The sequence below is a fragment of the Leptonychotes weddellii genome, chromosome 11, assembly GCF_054177405.1.
Source record: "Leptonychotes weddellii isolate Sample4059 chromosome 11, ASM5417740v2, whole genome shotgun sequence".
In the NCBI taxonomy this organism is placed as follows: Eukaryota; Metazoa; Chordata; class Mammalia; order Carnivora; family Phocidae; genus Leptonychotes; species Leptonychotes weddellii.
In genome coordinates this window covers 80,221,119-80,241,551 of record NC_138379.1, presented here as the reverse complement: position 1 = coordinate 80,241,551, position 20,433 = coordinate 80,221,119, and the positions used below count along the sequence as shown (strand labels likewise).

General features: G+C 49.6%; 1 protein-coding gene and 1 long non-coding RNA gene across 11 annotated transcripts in view; one reads left to right on the top strand and one right to left on the bottom strand.

Moving 5' to 3' along the window:
- GRIK4 (glutamate ionotropic receptor kainate type subunit 4) overlaps positions 1 to 20,433 on the top strand; it is a 411,473-nt gene that overhangs the window by 150,348 nt on the left and 240,692 nt on the right. The window lies entirely within an intron of this gene.
- The window catches only part of LOC145716300 (uncharacterized), a 283,741-nt gene continuing 281,274 nt past the window's right edge, over positions 17,967 to 20,433 (bottom strand). The window contains exon 4 of the long non-coding RNA XR_014138894.1: positions 17,967 to 18,042. This is a non-coding gene — a long non-coding RNA (uncharacterized LOC145716300). The remainder of the gene's footprint in view (positions 18,043 to 20,433) is intronic.

Sequence of the window (20,433 nt, the reverse complement as noted above, 5' to 3'; positions counted from 1 at the left end):
GAGTAGCTTCCACATGTAATGCTCTTGCAGCCCCGTGTTCGGGGATGGTCCTTTTGTGGGGGGCTTGTGCTCTTAGGCACATTTATACCAATGGGTATAGTTCTTGTCTAGCACGTTCTCGCACTACCACCCTGGCAAAGCCCACGTGGGGCTCAGACTGTTGACCTTGGCCTCCTAGCCTCATGCTCCCGCCAGCCGGACCAACAGCTGAAGGTGGCTACACCTGTCTCTGTTTCAAGAGCGAAGCTGAGGCTGGGCAGCTGGAGCCAGGGCCCTTCCTGTCATGAGTCGGATGCCTGGAAACAGCAGTTCAGCGTGGAGAGTGAGAACACCTTCTAAGAAGCCAAGATGGGTCCCGAAGGGGCCATTTCTCCCAAACGGGGACAACAGCCCTGGGACCTGTGGATTTCGCTTTCTGATGACTTGGCACCAACAGCCAGGTGCTGTCTTGTCCCTCCACTACCCCGTATCAGCCATTGTTCCCAAGGTCCAGATTTAACTTCCTCTTATTTTAGTTTCAGGCCATTTCTTCTTTTAATGGTGTCCCAAGCTGCCTGAAATAATTCTTGCCCTTCTTTCTTTTTTTTTTTTTAAAGATTTTATTTATTTATTTGAGAGAGAGAATGAGACAGACAGAGAGAGCATGAGAGGGGGGAAGGGCAGAGGGAGAAGCAGACTCCCCACCGAGCAGGGAGCCCGATGCAGGACTCGATCCAGGGACTCCAGGATCATGACCTGAGCCGAAGGCAGTCGCTTAACCGACTGAGCCACCCAGGCGCCCCTCTTGCCCTTCTTTTATGTGGCTCTGTCTCGCATATTTATAGGAAGTTATCATGTCTTTGCAGGCCCTGGTTCTCTGGGTTCCATGTTATGTGCCTTTAACCTTCATTTATAGGTCAATCATTTTTATTACCTCCTTTTGTATTCAGACTCCCTTCTTAGCTTCTTTTAAAAACAGGAAGGCCCATACTTCAAAGAGTGTTCCAAGAATGACCCCAATGGGGGGCAGTCAGGGACCCCTGTTGTGGGGTCTTTTTTGCTCCTTTCTCCCCATGATGCTCTTATGTATTTCTCGCTTTATCTTGGCCTCACTGTTCTCCAGTCATCTACCCTAAACTTTACCTTCCCGTGCAATGGACTTATTCTCCCTGTGGCCCAATTCCCAGACTTGTGATTTTTAAGAGTGCGGAAGCTGAGGTTGGGAGGATTGAGGGTAGAACGAGGTGTGAGCCAGCAGGTACTGAGCGCCTGTGATGTCCCAGGCACGGGGTAAGACACTCCACGTAGAGTGGCTTCATGATTCACACATGAGCATGTGAGGTATAAGTTCTGTCTTTTGTCAGTTAAGGAAACTCAGCATTGGAGCATTGGAGCATTGTCAGTTAAGGAAACTCAGTTAAGGAGGCTCAGCATTGTAAAATAACTTCCCGTAGAGCATATAGCTAATAAATGGCACATCTGGGATTTGAACTCGGGCCGTGAGATGAGTCCAAAAAGCTTTTCTTTCCACTCGATGCAGCCTCCTCCAGGAAAGTGGGAGGGGGGTTTTGCAAAGGGAGCACTATAACTCAGAGCAGCTTTAAGGTGAGGACTTTGTTTCCTATGGGGGACTAGTGCCTTTCCTCAGGTGTGGTCTAGCAGGGAAAAAAAAAAAAAAAACCCAGAGGACAAACTCACTTGCTGTAGTCCTAATCCCTGTTCCTGAATCCTGAACTCGGGTTATTTCCTGCCTCTTGTGCAATGGGATGCATGCGCTTCCAGCCTCCCTATCACTGGCCTGAGGGGCATATTGGGGTTACTGTTGTACTCCCCGCCCCCCTACTGCTGAGCTAGATGGAGAGCATCCTCTATCCTAGAGTTTGGGAGTTTTCCCCATAGGTTGATGCTGTACCCATCCTTCTCCGGCTTCCCACCGGGGCTGCTGTGAGTGTACCCTCCTATGACCTGTGCATTGGATTGGCCTGAGCATGGCCCCTCTGTGGGGGGGCCTCCCATCCCATCCTCTCTGAGACCAGCCAGGCAGCAGAGGGAGGACATGATGGCCCAGCATGGCCAATTAGCTAAGTTTCAATAGTACTGGGTGTAGGCTACCTTCCCTGTTGCTTAGTGGGAGGTAAGGAAGGGTCTACCATCGTTCTGGTGCCCCCCCCCAATCCCTCTGCCTATCATAAGCGTAAACACACAAGAGCAGTGCCCCATCAGGACATGTCAAGGGAAAGGCTTGGCTCTTCCATGGTGGAGACACCCCTCCCTCCAGAGCACACTCAGCTCTGGGGAAGATTTCTGAGTCCTTGGTTCTCAGAAATAACCACATGGGGACACATTCACTCACTTCAAACCCAACTGTGGTCATTATGCTGGTCTTTGTGCTGGGGAGACAGATGAGTAAGGCATAGGACTCGTTCTCAAGGAGTGAGCAGTCTAGTGGGAGAGATGACACATAATCCGTACGTGATAACTCAGTGTGGTAACTGCAGGGATGGAGATTTGCAGTGTGGAAACAGAGGCAAGGCGCCCACCAGCCTAGAATAGGGGTGGCAGAGGCAGGAAGGGTTTCTAAGGGAGATGTCCCCTGAGCTGGGTTTAAAAGAAGACTGAAAGTGTGTCAGGTGAACGAGAAGGATATGCCACAGGGGAATAAAAAGTAGGACAGTCAGGGAGGTGAGACTGGAGAGGAATCCAGGGCCCAGTCGTGGAGACCCAGTGTGCCAAGTGTGCCAGAGAACTTTGGGAGTAACAGGGAATTCTTGAAGAGGGTTTTAGGTGAGGAGAGCAATTTACATTTCAGATAAGTCATCTTGGTGGTAAGATGGAAGGCATATTTGAGGGTGATAAAATTTTAAAAAGAGAGACCAATCAAGAGAAGGTTACAGTAGTCCATCCATCCATCCGTCCATCTATCAATCTGTCCATTCATTCTTTGAATAGATGTTTACCAAGTACCCGCTATGTGCAGGCACTTGGAGAGTGGTGGGAATACAGAGGTAGGTAAGAAAGGCAGAGTTCTGCCTTCCAAAGCTGATATAGGAGAGGTGAGGAAGTCTGGACCTGTCTTGTAGAGCAGATAGAGGAAGGAAGATGAAATAAGGAGTCATTTTGGAGGTCCGTTTAGTTGGATTTGGTCATTGATTGGATGGGGCGGTGGTGAACATGAAGGAGGAGGTAAGGATGTCTGCTGTTTTCTCCTTTGGATGACTGCAGGGGCTGAGTCAGGAGGAGGTCTTCTATTACATCCTCAGCACCCCGATTAGGTATATAACCTAAGGAAAAGCAGTGTGCCTGCCATGCAGACTCAGCTGTAAGACTGAGCAAGAGGATGGATCAGTGATCGTTCACTAGCCTCATTCCCCCTTTCAGCCTGACTGCCTTTTATTCCCTCCTATAAAAATCCTGGACCTGCCACTGTGTACCTGGGTGGCTGGATGGACCATCACGGAGGCTGGCATCTAGCAGGGGCAGACGGCGAGCGGTAGATGTGGGGGATAGCAGGTGCCCATGGACATCTAAGTAGAGACATCCAGCAAACGCTGATACACAGCTCTGAAACATGAAGGAGGGGTCTGGATTGGAAGTATAGCTTTGGCATTGGCAGCAAAAGAAACCATGAGAGCAGATAACATGGTTGGCAAGGGGAGAGGGTGGCATCAGAAGAACAACACTGGACTAAATGTCAAGATACCTTGGCTTGAGTCTCAGATTTGTCATTCATTTGCAGGATGACCTAAGCTCTTCCCCCTTGGAGAGCCTCAGACACCCTTATCTGTAAAATGAGATGATCAGACCAAACAAACTTGTTTTTATTGTTTAAATCTTTTGTTCAAATAAAATCACACACAGAATCCCCATCAGTAAAAACTGAGCTGCTGTGGTCGAAGCAGGACATCAGGGGCTGGGGATTGGGCTCCCTTCTCCCTACCTCCCAACACTCAGCTGTGGCCCCTGAGGGCATTCTGAGGACCACCCTTTGAGAACCAGAAATTAATGAGATTTTTTTGAGCTCCCTTCCATCCAGCGCCAGCCTCCTGGAGCCTGATTCATAGGTCACTTGGGTGTGGTCTAGCAGACACTTGAGTCTCCTGGAGGTCACAGTGGGGCTCGTGGGAGGCTGGGGAGGAAGCCTATCTTTCTGTAGCTTCATTAAAATCCAAGTCCTTTAATTTGTTTCCCTTAAAAAGAAAAAAGATTGAGAAGCAAAGAAGAGCAGTACAGACCATAAAACACGGCAGCCTTCCCCTAATGTTTCCCCATTCCCTCCTGCAGTTAGAGTTCTTCCTACTTTATCATCCTCAGGCTTGATCACAGGAACCTGATTATTTCCTTTTCCCCTCCAGAGCGTTTAGGAAGGTTAAAAAAAAAAGAGAAGAAAAAAAAGAAAAGATCCTGAGCCTCATCTGAAGCCACTTCTGAACCTCCCCCCTCTCCTCCCGTCAGAAGCGTGTGCTATTTATGATCCACAGTCCCCACAGGAGGAGACCCAGAGACCCCTGGCTAAGGGCCCTCGCCCCAGCACCCCCCGGGCCCAGGAATGGGGGGGCCTCACACAAGGTGGGGGACCCATGTCCCTAGCTGTGAGTTTGCTAGCTGTTGCCCGACCCCAGAGGGGCTGTAAATAGGCCGACGGCCCCCTGCTCTGGGGGCCTTGGGCTTGTGCTGGGAGGCAGGCTGCCGGCCCCCCTTCCGGCCTGTCAGGGCGCCAGCCTGCTCTCCCCAAGAGGCCCTGGCTCTCCCCGCTGGCCAGCGCGGCTGCTGTGACCTGCCATGAAGGGCCTTATGTGGCTCGCCTCAGGATCGTTTCCAAGATACATATTTCACCCCAGCCCCCGCAAGAACGACTCACTCTGCTCTCCCTGCGAAGAGAGAGAGCGGTTTCCTCGGCCACATCAAGACGTCAGCTCTTCGGTGCCAAGGGGGCTCGAGGCCATGCTTGTCAGAAGTTTCATTTATGCAGAAGAGGAAGAGAGGTCAGCCCGCGGGCCTGGAAGGCAGCCACGGGTGGGGAGGGGGAGACGGGCAGAGCCAGCCCTGCCGCGTTAGCGCAGCCAAAGCCCGGTCTTGAGCTGAAGCGGCAGCGGGCCGACCCCCTGTGTGACCAGGGTGAGCCTCGGGGTCATGAGCAGCGCAGCCTGGCTGCATGTGGGTGGGCCCAGCAGAGGCCTGGCGGGCTTGGCAGAGGGGGTCGCAGACCGCTGCCCACGGACCCCGCTGTGGGCCGCCCCGGGAAGGAGCCTTCTGACATGAAAGCAGCAGAAAGGGCCTGAGGGACCCCACACCGCTCACACAAAGCCCTGCCAAAGGCTTGGCAAAGCACGAGGCGCTCACGGGCCTCTACCCCGGGGGCCGGGTGGCGCTCTCCTCCTGAGGGGACCTCCCTTGGTGCTCTTCTCTCCAGTAGCCAGGTCTCTAGCTCTCCCTCGCCGGCAGAGGGATCCCTACCTGCTTCTGCAAGATGGGAGCACCTCTGTGACTTGTCCTACAAATGACAATAGAGCTAACAAGATCTAATTGACTATTAAAGGAGAAAGCAGCCCTGTAGATGCTGCAGGCTAATTAACCCTGGGAGGGCAGAGCAAGAGGATGGATCTCTACAGGGGCTGCGCGTGAGCATGTCTGTGCTGAAGTGTGTCTGCCCCAGTGGCAACCAGGGAGAGATACACCCTGAACGGCAGAGCTCAAGCCACCCACATGCTGTCCTGGAATCCTGCTTAGTGGGCAGGGAGAGGCAGGGCCCACCCCAACTCAGAGCCCGGAGCATCAGACCGGAGTGGAGCCTCAGGATCAGGTCCTATGCACTCATTGTACAGATGAGGAAACTGAGGCCCAGGAAGGAGGTAGGACTTACCCAAGGCTACAAAGCTAGCTGGCTGGTGATGGAGTCAAGATTGCACTTGGGGTTTGGGAAGGCCAGTCTTCCCTGACTTGTGTCTGGGACGGTGTGTGAGGGTCCCCTGCTGTCTTGAGGTGTTCAGGGTCTAATGAGGGAGGCAGTCTCTACGGGTAATTATAACCCTGTGTGCGTAGCCCTGGAGGCACAATCTGAACTGAGTAGCGAGTGCTCTGTGCTGGGATACAGGAGGGCTTCCTGGGGGAGGTGACATCTGAGCTACTTTTTGAGCAAGATGGTTCTAGAGAGAAATGTCAGGGGAGGGCATGTGGCAGAGGAGCCTGGGAAGCTCAAATTCAGTGAGGTCCGACGTGAGAGACCTGAGGTCAGAGAGGGGCTTAGAAGCCCTCCGTCTGGCGTGGAGTCGAGGCATTATCCTGGGTGCCGTGGGGAATCAGCTTAGGGGGAGGCTTCTTCCTATTTCTATTTGGAAGAGAACTAGAGGCAACCACATGGGTTTGGGGTGGCAGTAGGGCAGGGGCAGGGAGAGCTGGGAGGAAGCCAGTGCTGCAGGCCAGGTGGGCAGCGTTGAGAGTTTGGCCAGGGCGGTGGCAGTAGGGATGGACGCGTGGGCCAGGAAGGAGCCTGGGGGTGACTCCCAGACCTTGGCACTTTCCACAGTGACACGGAGCCCGCTCTGCTCTCACCGTCCTTGCCAATGGGCTCCCCAGCTCATAGGCTGTCACACCTGAGCAGAGGCCTTTAGAGGTCATCTGGTCCAGCTCCTTCATGTTTCAGAAGAGAAACTGAGGCCCAGAGAGGAGATAGGATGTGGTGGGACAGCCCCCCGTCTGGAACCCTGGTGTCTAGCCCTTGTCCTAGTGTGTTTGTTTGTTGTCTCTTAGGAGAGAAGCTGCCTTCTGTCTCCGCCCGTCCCTCGTCACGTTCCTCCCCCAATTTTCCCCTTGGTCCCTGTGACTGTAGCCCTCCGGTCCCACCCAGGGCCACCTCTGCCTTGCAGCTCAACTTGGATTAAGCGGCCAGTTCTATTCTCAAAGAAAGGGCCATTAGAGCCCTTGGTTGGTGGGAGTGAAGGGGAGCAACAGAGGACAACCTGAAGCATCAGCCATCTCCAGATCCTAAATGCCTGACAGCACACTGTGTTCAGCCTTGTCTCACCAAGTCTGACCTTGAAGACAGTGTGTGTTCCTTTAGCACACGCCGGCTACCAGAGGGAAGGGTAGCTCACTCCACAGGAGCTAGGAGTGAGTCACGAAGCACGCCAGGGCCAATCTACTGTGGGCAGAATATGGCTCCTGTGAAGGGGTCAGCGGCACAGTCAGGGGCGTGGGCCTCCACACACTCCCAAAGGTGGGATTTATACTGGCCTGGGGGTGGGGCTGTTGGGTTGGGGGGCCCGCCCCCCTGGGAAAGGCTGGCCGCGGTGAGTGGGGGCCCAGAGAGGTGTGGACAGAGGTTCTCAGCTCCTGCTCCTGCTCCTGCCCTGTCCTCCTTCCTCTCTGCTCCCAGGGCCCCAGGGGGAGGGGTGGAGTGGTTGGGCCAGAGCCACGGGGACGCCACTCACACCTTTCTGGCTCCTTGTGGTGTGGTGTTTCCCAGTTCAGTCCAATCCATTTTATATTAAGTATTTTGAAAAAGTCCACTTTTACTGTCCTAAAATGAAATTCAGAGATACCGTAACCTTTCTGCACACATGATTTAAAAACTCGTCATGTCCTAAATATAACATAAAGGATAAATTAAAAGGAACTAACAGAATGGATCTCAATACATAAATGCTTAGACGTTACTACACGGCGAGGGCAAAAATGTGCGCCAAGTTTCCAGCAAGCCTCCTAGGGCTCCTGTTAAGAACCACTAGCTTTGGAGTTAGAGGGACTTCTATTCAAATTCTGTCCCCGGTGCTGATAGCTGGGTGACCTTGGGCAGGTGAACCTCTTTGAGCCCCAGTGCCCCATCTGGTGAATTGCACAGAACTGTGGCTGCACCCTGGGGAGCTGAGGTCTTAACAAGATGCAGTATTTTAAAGCTCTTTATATGGCGCTGAATTCTCCCCTGCTTCTTTTGCTCCTGATACGCATCTCCTGGCAATATGTGTGATATCCTCACCCTCACCTTTGTTCTCTATTTCACCTCTGGAAACAATTTTGCGTTGTCATGCCCTGGCCGCCTGCTACTTCCCACTCCCCATTTCTGTGGCTCCTTGCAACCAGCTTGGCAGCCCAGTCCCTGCTTCTTACCTGCCCTCCAGCCCTCTGTCGTCTCAGACCTCCCTGAGCCTCTGACCATCCTTATGCTTCTTTGGCTCTAACACCCTGGGGCGGAGGGAGTACAGATCTCAGGAGCCCATTTACCCCCCACCCTGGGTACATACATTTTCCTATATCGTCAGTGCATCGTTATAATCAGGGGAAGTGGGCTCTTGGCTTTCATCCGTCCCCAGGGAGGCATTGCCCCAGGTAAGAGTTTTTAATAAATACTCCATCACCCTCCCTGCCGTACATCATGGGGATAAACCCTGTCTGGCTCAGAGAAGTCTTCCCGCCTGCGTCCCTAGCAACCCCAAACACATGCTCCATCTCAGGCTTTATAGTTCCCATTGCTACTAGATGCTAATGGAACCGATCGTTCCAGTTCGCACGGCTGCCTGTGGCCCTCTGGCCCTGGGTGGCAAGGCACTGTCCAGCTGTGCTGACCCTCTCTTGGTGGCTCGTGTTCCAGCCCCCATCCTCCAAAGCCAGGGGCAAACTGCTCTAAGGAAAGATCCGACTGGCTCCTTCCAGGCTCCTGCCGTTGAGCTTCGGGACACGTGAGTGGCTCCTGGGGATCACTGCAGGCTCCATAAGCCCCATGAAGGGTAAGGTCTACACCAGGGCCTCTTGGTTCATTCATTCACTGAACAAATATTTATTTAGTGTTTACTATGGACCAGGTACTGCCCTAGGCACTGGGCATGAAGTGGTGAATTAAAACAATTATCCCTGTCTCATAAAGAATATAAACAATAAATCGTGTGCATCACGTGTGTGTGCACACGTGCGTGTGCGTGTGTCTAGTCTGTTGGGGATGAGTATTAAGGAGAAAAATGAAGCAGGGAAGGGGATAAGGAGGGCCCAAGGGAAGGGGTGTGAACACATTAGGATGTCCTGGGGAAGCCTCGCGGAGAGAGTGATGTTTGGATAAAGACTGAAAGGAAGTGAGAGAAGGAGCCATGCAGATGTGAGGGGAAGATCATGTCGGAGGGCGAGCAGCAGGTGCAAGAGGTGCAGAGACCCAGAGACAGGAGTGGACCTGGCCCTTTCAGGGCACAGCCTGAGGGGCAGTGGGGTCGGGGGGATGCTGACGTGGTTGGTTGGCTGGGAGCAATGGTGGAGTGGCAGGAGGTGAGGTCAGAGATGCGGGCATGAGGGTCAAACCACATGGGTTCTTCAGAGTAAAACAGGAACCAGGCAGAAGGTTTGGGGCAAAGCAAGGCCATGATCTGACTTAGATTTTAGAGGGATCGCTTTGTTGCTGCATCGGGAAGAGACTGAAGGGGGCCGGGGGGGAAGCAGGAGGCCCGCTGAGGAGGTGCTCGCAGTGCTGCAGGTGAGAGATGGGGGTGGCTGGCAGGGGCAGGAGGAAGTGGGAGAATTCTGGACAGATTTTGAAGGTAAACCCAGCAGACTTTCCTGACGGTTTAAATATGCAATGTAAGAGAAAGCGAGGGGGCAAGAGTGACTCCAGGGCTTTTGGCTTGGCTCCGGAAGGATGGAGTGGGCATTCGCTGAGACAGGGAAGGGGCCCGTGCTGGTGTGGGGAGAAGGCGCTCCCTTGACTTCAGTCTTGGGCTGAGGCCGAGATGCCGGTCAGAGGACCATGCGCTGGCAGTTGGAATGTGAGTCTGGAGTTCAAGCCACTGGACTCTGCCAGAGACACAGATTTGAACGTTATCAGACTACGGATAGTACTTAATGCTGCAGGACTGGGTTTGTGTGGAGAGAGAAGAGGACCAAGGACAAAGCTCTGGGACACTGCAACATTAAGAGATTAAAGAAAGGGGAAAAAAAAAGAGCTTTATTAAAGAGATGGAGAGGTGCAACCCGGGCATAGTGGGAGAACCAGGTGAGTGTGGTCTTCTGGAAGCCAAGGGAAGAGTGGTCTGCTTTAACAAAGGCTCCTAAGAGATCCAGAAACATGCGGACTGAGAGGTGGGATCACTCCGGTGGGGATTTTTGTTTTATTTTTTTTTATTATTTTTAAATTATTTGTAATGATTTATTTATTTCAGAGAGAAAGAGGGAGTGTGCGTGAGTCGGGGAAAGGGGCAGAGGGAGAGGGGGAGCAGACTCTGCATTGAGCAAGGAGCCCAACTCAAGGCTCAATCTCACGACCCTGAGATCATGATCTGAACCAGGCCTGGGGTCTTCTCAATCTGCCCTCTGCTTCCCAAGAAGGTGGTAAAATGTTCCAAAGAGGTAGTCTGGCCTGAGCAGATTGATATGTTTTGAAGAGAGCAGAGTGCGAGAATGAGATAATATATATAAGCTAAGGGATCCCCTAGAGTTCTTGTGTTTATTGGTCAGTTTATAGGTTCTCCAGGGGGTCCTAAAGCCTTTAGTTCCTACTGCTTAGCCCAGGCTCTGTGAGCTGGGTGGACCAGAGAGGAGAATATACCTACTACTTGTGATCATTTATAAGTCCTGCCATCCATCCATTTCCTCTCCTTCTTGAAGCTTTCCCTGTCTCTTGTATTCCTAAGCCATTCCTTTGAAATATTGTTATTTAAATCTCTTTTGGGGCACTAGGCTGTACCTGGTGTTATTGTCACTGTCTCATTAATGTCTGTGTCCTGCTTTCTGAATCACTAATAAACTCCTGCAGGCAGGTGAATTATGCCACGTCCTATTTCCTGTTCATGGTGGATACTGGATGGTGTGGTGTAAAGAGCACTAGTCTCCATCATCATTGTGTCCTTAGAGCCTAGAATGATGCTTAGAAAATTGGGAGAGCTCTGTATATATCTGTTTAATAATTTGATGGTTAACCTTAGATTCATATAGTCTGGGTTCAGATTCCTGGGTGTCCATCCACCAGCTTTGTGAGCCAGCACAAAATACTAAGCTCTTTGAAACTCAGTCTCCTCATCTATCAAATGTGTTAACAGACTTTCTTGTGTTCCTGTGAGGACTGAATGAGGTAATGACTGTGAAGTTTTTGTATAGTGCCCAGCACCTCTCAGGTGCTCATTAAGTGATAGTATTTTATTGTTTCTGTTATGGTGATGTGTCTTTGGTTTATTTTTCACTGGACTGTGATCTTCTGCAATGTAGGGACTGTATTTTTACTTACCATTGTCTTCTACTTACATTGCATAATAGCACTTACATTGATGCTCCAAACATATTAGGATTTCTGGACGAGCTATAATATTTATTGCTTGCTGGACACTTTTGGCCCCAACTCAGGAGATGCAGCTGAGTGAGACATGACCCAGAGCCAACAGGGAGCATTTAGGTGAGCTCAAGCTTAGAGGATTCAGGGCTTCTATCTCAGCTTGGAAGCCTGCTTGTAATTTACAGACAGTCTCACAGCTTCTCCTCCCCACGGGGCCATTGAATTTCTTTAGATTGCAGGACTGTCCTGGATAATTCACCTACTAGAATGTAAGCTCCATGAGGACATTTTAGTCTGTTTTGTTCAATGTTGTATCTAGAGCAATACCTGCTACATATGGTAGGTGGTCAATAAATGTTTTTTGAATGAAGGAATGTCCACAGGTAGGTATGAGAAGCAGTATTTTATATAAGGGTCTACAAACTTTTTTTTTTTTTTTGGTTTTGGTTGTTGTTGTTGTTGTTGTTTGTTTTTTGGTAAAAGACCAAATAATAGATATTTTAGACTTATGAGACTTATGGGCTATATCATCTCTGTTGTGATTTACTCAGTTCTTCCATGATAGCACAAAAACAGCCATAGACAAATGAGCAGGGTATGTTCCAATAAAACTTAATTTACAAGAACAGGTGGCCTGTGGTATTCCAATTGTCCCAGCACCATTTGTTGAAGAGGCAGTTCTTCCCCCTTGAATAGTCTTGGCACTCTTGTTGAAAAACAGTTGGCCCATAGACGTTTGAATTTATTCTGGATTCTCAATTCTATTTCATTGGTTTACATGTCTGTATGCCAGTACCATGTTTTTATGACTATAGCTTTGTAGGTGTTTTTGAAATCAGAAAATGTGAGTCCTCCAACATTTTTTTCCCAATATTGTTTTGGCTATTCAGGGTCCTTTGCAATTCTATATGAATTTGAAGATCAGCCTTTCCATTTCTGTAAAAATGCCATTGGAACTTTGATAGGGATTGCATTGGATCAGTAGAACACTTCGGAGAATACTGCTATCTTAACAGTATTAAGCCTTCCAATCCATGAACATGGGATGTCTTTCCATTTAATTAGATCTTCTGTAATTTCTTTCAGCAATGTTTTTTAGTTCTCAGTGTACAAGTCTTTCAGCTCCTTCATTTAATTTATTATTAGCTACTTTATGCTTCTTAATGTTAACATGAATGGAAATGATTTTTAATTTCTCTTTTGGATTACTCATTGCTGGTATCTAAAACACAGCTAATTTTTTAATGTTCATCTTGTACCCTGCAACTTTGCTGAATTTGTTTATTAGCTTTAGTAGTGTTTTGGTGGATTCTTCAGGGTTTTCTGTACATAGAAGAATGTCATCTGCTAGGAATGAAGTTGGGCCCTTACTTTACTCCATATACAGAATCAAAGTCAAAATGGATCAAAACCCTAAGTATAAGAACTAAAACTATAAAACTATTAAAAGAAAACATAGGGGTAAATCTTTATGACCTTAGATGTGGTAGTGGATTCTTAGATTTTACACCAAAAGCATAAGCAAGAAAAGGAAAAAATAAATTGGATTTCATCAAAATCAGAAGTTTCTATGAATCAAAGAACATTATCAAGAAAGTGAAAAGGCAACTTAGAAAATGGGGGAAAATATTTGCAAATCGTGTTTGGTAAGAGTTTAAAACGTATCTAGAATATATAAAGAACTCAACAAAAAGGTAACGTAATTTAAAAGTGGGCAGTGGATTTGAATAGTCATTTCTTCAAAGAAGATCTACAAATATCTATCATCTGTGCATGAAAAGATATTAAACTTGATCATTAAGGAAATGCAAACCAAAACCACATCCAATAGGTTGGTTATATGAAAAAATACGTAAACATTAAAAAAACCCAGAAAATAACAAGCATTGCCAAGGATGTGGAGAAATGTGAACCTTTTGTACACTGCCAGTGGGAACGTAAAATGGTGCAGCCACTGTGGAAACCAGTTTGACAGTTCCCTAAAAAGTTAGCCATAGAATTACCATATGGTCTACCAGTTCCATTCATTGGAAGGTACCCAAGAGAAATGAAAACATGTGTCTGCACAAAAACTTGCATATGAATATTGATAGCATCATTAAAAGGTGGAAAGAACCTAAATGCCCATCAATAGATGAACCAATAAGCAAATAGTGATCTATGCATACGATGGAGTACTAATCAGCCATAAAACGGAATGGAGTCCTGATACATGCTATGACATGGATGAATTTGAAAATACTATGTAAAGAAGTCGGTAACAAAAGGACAAATATTTTATCATTCCCTTGTGTGAAATATCCAAAATAGGCAAATCTGTAGAGACAGAAAGCAAATTAGTGGTTGCTAGGGGATGGGGGGAGGTGGGATGAGGGTGATTACTGAAAGAGTATGGGGTGTTCTTCTGTGGTGATGAAAAAGTTTTGAAACTAGAGAGAGCGGGTTGCACAACACTGTAAGTGAATGCACCAAATGCCACTGAGTTGTACACTTTAAAATATGTGTATGAAATCATAGGAACTGTGTGAATTTCACCTCAGTTATTCGTCTGTGGGCCATAGTTAGCCAACCCTTATGCTAGAGCACTGTTTTCCAAACTGCAGGCCAAGACCCATTAGTGGGCTGGGAAATCAATTTAGTGGGTCACAACCAGCAATTTAAAAAACTAAAAAAGAATAGACTAGAACACACCAGGGGCATCACAGACTGTAAAGAGTTGTTGTTTCCTGAAATGTTCTTTCTGTTTTATACATACATCTAGGTATGTGGGTCTTGGTTAATGATGTGATAGATATTTTTTCCTATGGGTCATGGTTAATAAAACTTCAAAGCCACTTTTTGCAGAGTTCCGGGGCCTCTTTTTTGGGCCAAGTCCATTTCCAAAGTCTAAGGCCAATTGTGCATTTTCAGCTCGTCTTCCCTGGAGGCCCTGTGTCTCGGGCTCCTGTTTGACTTCCCCCTTTAGCCACAGCGAGGCCTCCAGGACATCCCACCCCCAGCATTGGATCCTGAACAGCAGAGAACTGCTTCCCTTGTCCAGCCTCGTCTGAGTAGTGCACCATTCCGTGCTCATGGACCATGACCACGTCCATTTGGTATCCGCTCAGGAGAGACACAGAAACCCCCTCCTGTCTGTTTGCGAGTTTGATGATCCACCGTGAAATCCATGCGTCTCCCAGGAGGGGATTGAGGGCCCTAGATCTGACCCTGATGTCTGCCTTTAACTCTCTTACCATGTTTTTACCCCCAACCCTACCCCTGTGTAGATTTCTGGTCAACATTCCGTCCCAGTTTCTTCTGGTCTCCTGGCTGATTCAGGCCCCATATTTTGTTCCTAGCTCTCATTTCCCGCTTCCCCACCCCCTTCATCGTGCCCATGTCGGCTGCTGGGGCTCTGAGGGAGTGGGTGTGAATGTGCACGTGGGGGGTGCACTCATGTGTTGTATATGAACCTCTGCTCAGGTCTGCCCTGGGTCCCTCCCCTTCTGCAGGACATAGGAATATGGTGGCCATGGAGAAGCCATCCAGGGAATGGGATGGAGGCTGGACTGGAAAGGCTGACAGGCCGTGTATGTGGTTTTCTGAAGTTTTAGGAGCACAGGGGACCCCTCGAAGGACTGGGGTTGATCTCTGACCCAGAAAATACTCAACCTTCTGGGATCTTTATCACTCCAGACGAACAGGAGTGGGTAGTCTGTTCCATGCAGTGTCAGAGCAATATGGGAGGTTCAAAGATGAGGGCTTATGACCAAGGCCCTGGGGAGCTGTGGCTGAATTGATGGCAACTAGTCCCAAGCCCTCTGTGGCTGCCTGCTCAGGGGGCCTCCTGATTTCTATTTGGTGGCTGGCCTTGTCTCTCATAAGCACTCTTGTGTTTGTTATGGTCACCGTGTTAACATACCAGATGCTGACAGCTACACCCCATTGCCACGGCCCAACACTGTGTCAGTCACCATGAAAGGAATAAATACCCATGGATCCTCGCTGTCTCAGGGTTCTTGTTACAACCAAGTGGGGCATTTTTGTCTTTATCAACATTGAACCCCCGGGCTTGGGTGAACCTCCCAGCATCAGGCTTCTTGGGAGGATGCTGCAGTGTGATGGTCATTTACAGAGACCCAGAAACAAGAACTCTGGAGAGCTACGGAGGGGGCTGAGTACACGAGTTAGAACCACACGCCCTGGGAGCTGGGGCTTGCGGCTCTTCAGTATCAGTGCATTGGCTGAGACCCACTCACTTGGCACCAGCCTGCCAGGCACAGCCCCTCTGCTCAGGGAGAACCATCGAGGGGAAGCCTGAGGACGGACATGTCTGAGTGGGCTGAATCAACTTTGAACTGCCCCCCTGTAGATCCCACACATTTGTCTCTCTAACCTCAGAACACCCCTCTTGGTAGGGGACTAGCAAAGGTTAGGGGGAGTGACTGAGAGTCTGGGCAACCCTAGTGACCTAACACAACCACAGTCATTTATTTAGCTCACAGATCTTCAGTGGGGAAGGCTGGTGGGGGGGCGGGCTGGGCTGGGTTCAGAAGGCTCCTCTCTGATCCATGTAGCATTGACTGGGGTGTCCGATTGTGGGGTGCGTGTGTTTGGAACTGGATAATCTGCTTCAAGATGGCTCACTTCCATGATGGGCAGGTTGTGCTGGCTGGAGACTGAACAGAACTGAGGGCCAGGGATCCCTCTCTTCCCCTCCACACGGACCTCTCCATGTGGGTGCCGCTGCAGGCTACTTGAACTTCCTCACAGCACGGTGGCTGGGTTCTAAGCCTGAGCAACCCGAAAGAACGGTGCAGAAGCTGTGTTGCCTTTTATGATTGACCTAGCAGAATCATAAAGCATCACCTCCACTGTAGCCCCAAGCCCACCTAGACTCCAGAGGAGGGGCCACAGACCCCATCTCCCAATGGGAAGTGTGCCAGGGTCACATCCTAAGACGAGCATATGGGATGGGAGATGTTGTGACCATTTCTGGAAAATACAATGTCCATACAAGCCATGGAGAACGAAGAGTCATTTGGATGTTATCTCATGCTTGGAATCCCAAGGGTCTTGATGACGTAGTAATGGGCATAAAGGCAAGTGCTGAGGAAGTGGATGTTGGCCACAAAGAACCCTCGTTTCTGCTTAGACAGTGGGGGAGGGGGGAAGGGGGCAGCACAGAGCTTTTGATCCGCTTCTTTGTTCTATGTGAAAGACCCTTTGTAAGAGAAACACTAAATGGGATTTGTGTGTGTTGAGTCTGCCTACCCCCTCCCACCTCTATCTCTGCTCAACAGAAATCCCTGATGAATAATCCTGATCAAGGAGAAACCAGAAATATCTTCCTACTTAACCGCCAGGCAGAGGCAGGGATGAGCACTTGGCTCGGAGGTGTAGCCCCAGCAGCTGGTAGCCTGGGTGTTGTTTTTTCCTTTTGAATCTCTAGGCCCTGGAACAGAGCCACATGCAGGGAGATGCCCTCAGCCTGGTGCTCCTCGTGGGGCTGTGAACAGGCTCCAGAAGACAGAGGCAGCTGCTTGTTCCAGAAATGAAGCTGCCCCTCTGAAGGTTAATTGCCCTCAGCTGTGTTGGGCCAGAAAAGAGTTGCTGAGCCCCCATGTCCTCCCGATGTGCTCCTCGCAGCCTGCACAGGCCGAAGGCTTTGGTGTAGGACAGGGCGGCCCGGGCAGTCCGGTACTCCGGGGCAGTGGCCACCAGCCCAGAACTGCTGTCCACAGATGCTCCCCTTCCCCTCCCAGCTCCCTCCTTCTCCCGCATGGTGGGAGGTTTGTCTGTGTGTTCCCAGGACTCCAGCAGGGCCGCTGGCTCCTTGCTAATGGCCCAGAGTCTGAGCCAAGTCTGGGTGGGAACATTTACCTGGTGGGCCTGGGGATATTTCTAAAACCCAAGAGCTTGGGGGCAGACTCTGTGGACAGGAGACATAGTAATAGCCCTCAGGAGGACTGACAGCTTGGGAATTCAGGGTCCTTTCTGAGCTATATTTTTCAAAGTTGGGGGTGGGGGCAAAGATTACCTATTTAGAATGTTCCCTAGAGAACTTACTTAAAATGCAGATTTTCTGACCTAGTGAATATAGAATCTCCAAATCAGGCATTTGCTTTTTATTTATTTATTTTTTTAAGATTTATTAATTTATTTTAGAGAGACCACCTGCATGCGAGAGCGTGAGGTGGAGGGGCAGAGGGAGAGAAAGTCTCAAGCAGACTCTGCACAGGGCTTGGAACCTGATGTGGGACTAGATCTCATGACCCTGAGATCACGATCTGAGCCAAAACCAAGAGTTGGACGCTCAACTGACTGAGACACCCAGGCGCCCCTGGCATTTGCATTTTAACAAGCACCCCAGTGATTCATAGGAATTCTGAAGTTTGATACCCAGTTGTAGTCCCTCACCCCAATGTAGAATGCCAAAGGCAGTGCTCCCGTGACCTCTCTTGAGTACCCACTCTGTGCCTTGGTTAAATAAGACATGGTACCTGCCAGGGAAGGGATACTTCAGAAATAGTTCCAGAAATTCCTGGACTAAGTGTTATCATCTGAAAATGAGGATTCATTTCCCTGACCCTTCTCATCACCTCCTACCAGCTTTTGGAATTATTTCCGAAGGGATTCTACAAATGCTAACTAGCTTATAGAAAATAAAAGGTCAGTTTGAGAGGAATCCTGGGGAGTTGATGCCATCTGGTTTTTGCAGTGTGGGATTTTTTTTTTTTTTAAAGATTTTATTTATTTATTTGAGAGAGAGAGAGAGAGTGCAAGAGGGGGTAGGGTTAGAGGGAGAAGCAGACTCCCCGCCGAGCAGGGAGCCCGATGTGGGACTCGATCCCAGGACTCCGGGATCATGACCTGAGCCGAAGGCAGTTGCTTAACCAACTGAGCCACCCAGGCACCCGCAGTGTGGGATTTTAATAATAACCGTATTTTATTTTATATGGCACCTTTGACTATCCCTGCAAATAGACAAATCTAGAAGTGTTTGTTTCATACTCAGAATGCTTTGGACAGCTGTTCACATGTTTCCCAAAGCTCCTTCCTTTCCGAGGCTCTTTTAGGTTTTCTGATTATACCAAAGAAAGTCTTCAGTTTTCCATAACCAAAAATGAAACAAAAAAAAACAGAGTGGTGTAGAAGAAAGTGTCCTGGACAGAGAGTAAGAAGACCAGGGTTCAGGTCCCCTCTGGGCCACTTATGAGCCATGAGACATAGAGCGTGTCTTTCTGTCTACATTCTCCCATCTACCACACTGATACCCCCGACCCCCCTCACAGTGATTAGACGGGGAAGGCAGATGAGGGTGCTTTGAACACTGGACAGGAGCCACGCGCATGCAAGTGTTCCGATTAGGAACAAGACCTCTGTGCCTTGATTTCAGAATTGCCCCGGGTCATACCTGTGAACAGTGGTCAGCAAGAGGCAAGGCAGACACAAAATGAAATGACTGACCCCATGTCCAATCTTAAATCCTGCATCCACAAGTCCAGGTGTCCTGTTTCCCAATGAACCCTTACCGCAATGTTGAGAAAGAGGGAAGACAGATGTTATCTCTCAGATGAGGAGATTGGACCAGATATTTTCTGGGGTGTCTTCCAGCTCTAAAATTAAATAATTCTATTATTTGTCAGATGAGAAAATGGAGTTGTTGAACTGAGCGGGGGCAGGGGGAGGTTAGGAGGTCTGGCTAAGACATGCAGCTCCTTAAGGACAAAAGTCAAGATGTGATTGGTGCCTCTGGTCCTCCATCCATGCTCTCCTAGTAGGCTGCAGTGTCTCACCTTGACCCCGCACTGACGGAGCAAACTTTGCTTCTGAGTCTGGTCTTCTGCTGGGGTCCACTGGCCCCCAATTCCCACTGTGCGAGGCACTGGCTGTGTGGGCCCCTTGCTCCCAAGCTTTGCGACTCACGGTAGAGTCTTTCTTAACAGATTGGAATGAACGGGCGGTTTCTGGCCTCAGGAGAGCGAGGAGCACCTGGCGTTTCTCCGAGGAGGAAAGCACACTTCTAGACACTCCTACACCTGTAAAGATGGAGGCCTGCACATCCCACCCCTGGCTCCTCTCTCTCAGCTGCTTTGCCACCTCGGAGAGTAGAATGAACTGTTGCCACTTTACTATTTTAAATGTTAATGATTTGTATTATCTTAAAATCTGTTTGTGTGCCCAGAGGCCTCTTTGCCAGAGGCCTGGTGACTAAGGAAACAGGCAAATAAATAAACAGGGAGCCTTCAGCAGACTTCCAGGGGCTGGCGTTCTCCTGAGGGCAGTGCGGAACCCGAGCATCCCGCCTCCCAGCCGTACCCAGGATGCCTGCAGCAGGCGGGAGGATGCGTTGGCTGCTGTGGGGCTCACGGTGGGCCCTGCTGAGCAACGAGAGGCCGTGAGGCCCACGTCAGCCTCTCTGATAAATGCCATACCAGAGCTCGTTATGTCCGGGAAGCACGCCTTCCTCGAGAGACGTTAAATATTAATAGCAACAACAGCAAGTAGAGGCCAAGGGTAAACAAAAATGAGTTATAAAATGTTCATTTTAAGGGCCACTGTGTTCACTCCTGAGAGGAGAAGGAGCATTTCAGGAGCAGGACAAAGGAAGGCATTTAACTCCTTGGGTCTTAACTTTCTCAGTGAGCTGACCAAGTGGAGGTGAGTGTTCTGCATTTTGTCTGCTGTCCCAAGTGGGAGACCCCCTCCCTGGTGCCCCTCATCTGTCTCTACAAGCCAAGGTGTGTGGGGAGAAAGAGTGTATTCACGCTGGTGTGACTTATGCCTCTGGGCCTGAGGGTGCTGCGGATCCATTTCACAGTACTGCCGAATCACATCCTGGAATGGGGCATATGTTCACGTAAGGGACATCTCCCAGGATAGCCCAAGTTCGGGAAGATAGGCCCGCCCTTCTAGAATCCCAGGGCAGAGATTCCCAGGGCAGGCAGGGGACCATCTTTTCCAATCTCTGGCATAACAATATCAAACAGATCAATCCTTCCTGTATTCCAGAGAAGAATTTCCCCAAATGTCTCTTGCAGGACTATCCAGTGGTAAAGGATAGCTAGCTAATCCACCTAGAAGCTGCAGAAGTCCTATTGGGTTGGAGGGGACAGGGGCTTCCTCCCCAGAGCTTGAGGCCAGGGCTTAGAAAAGCCTCAAAGCTGATATGCAGGAGACAGGAAGTGGGTTCTGAAGGGATGAGAGGCTTGGAAGTCGTAGTAACCGAATGT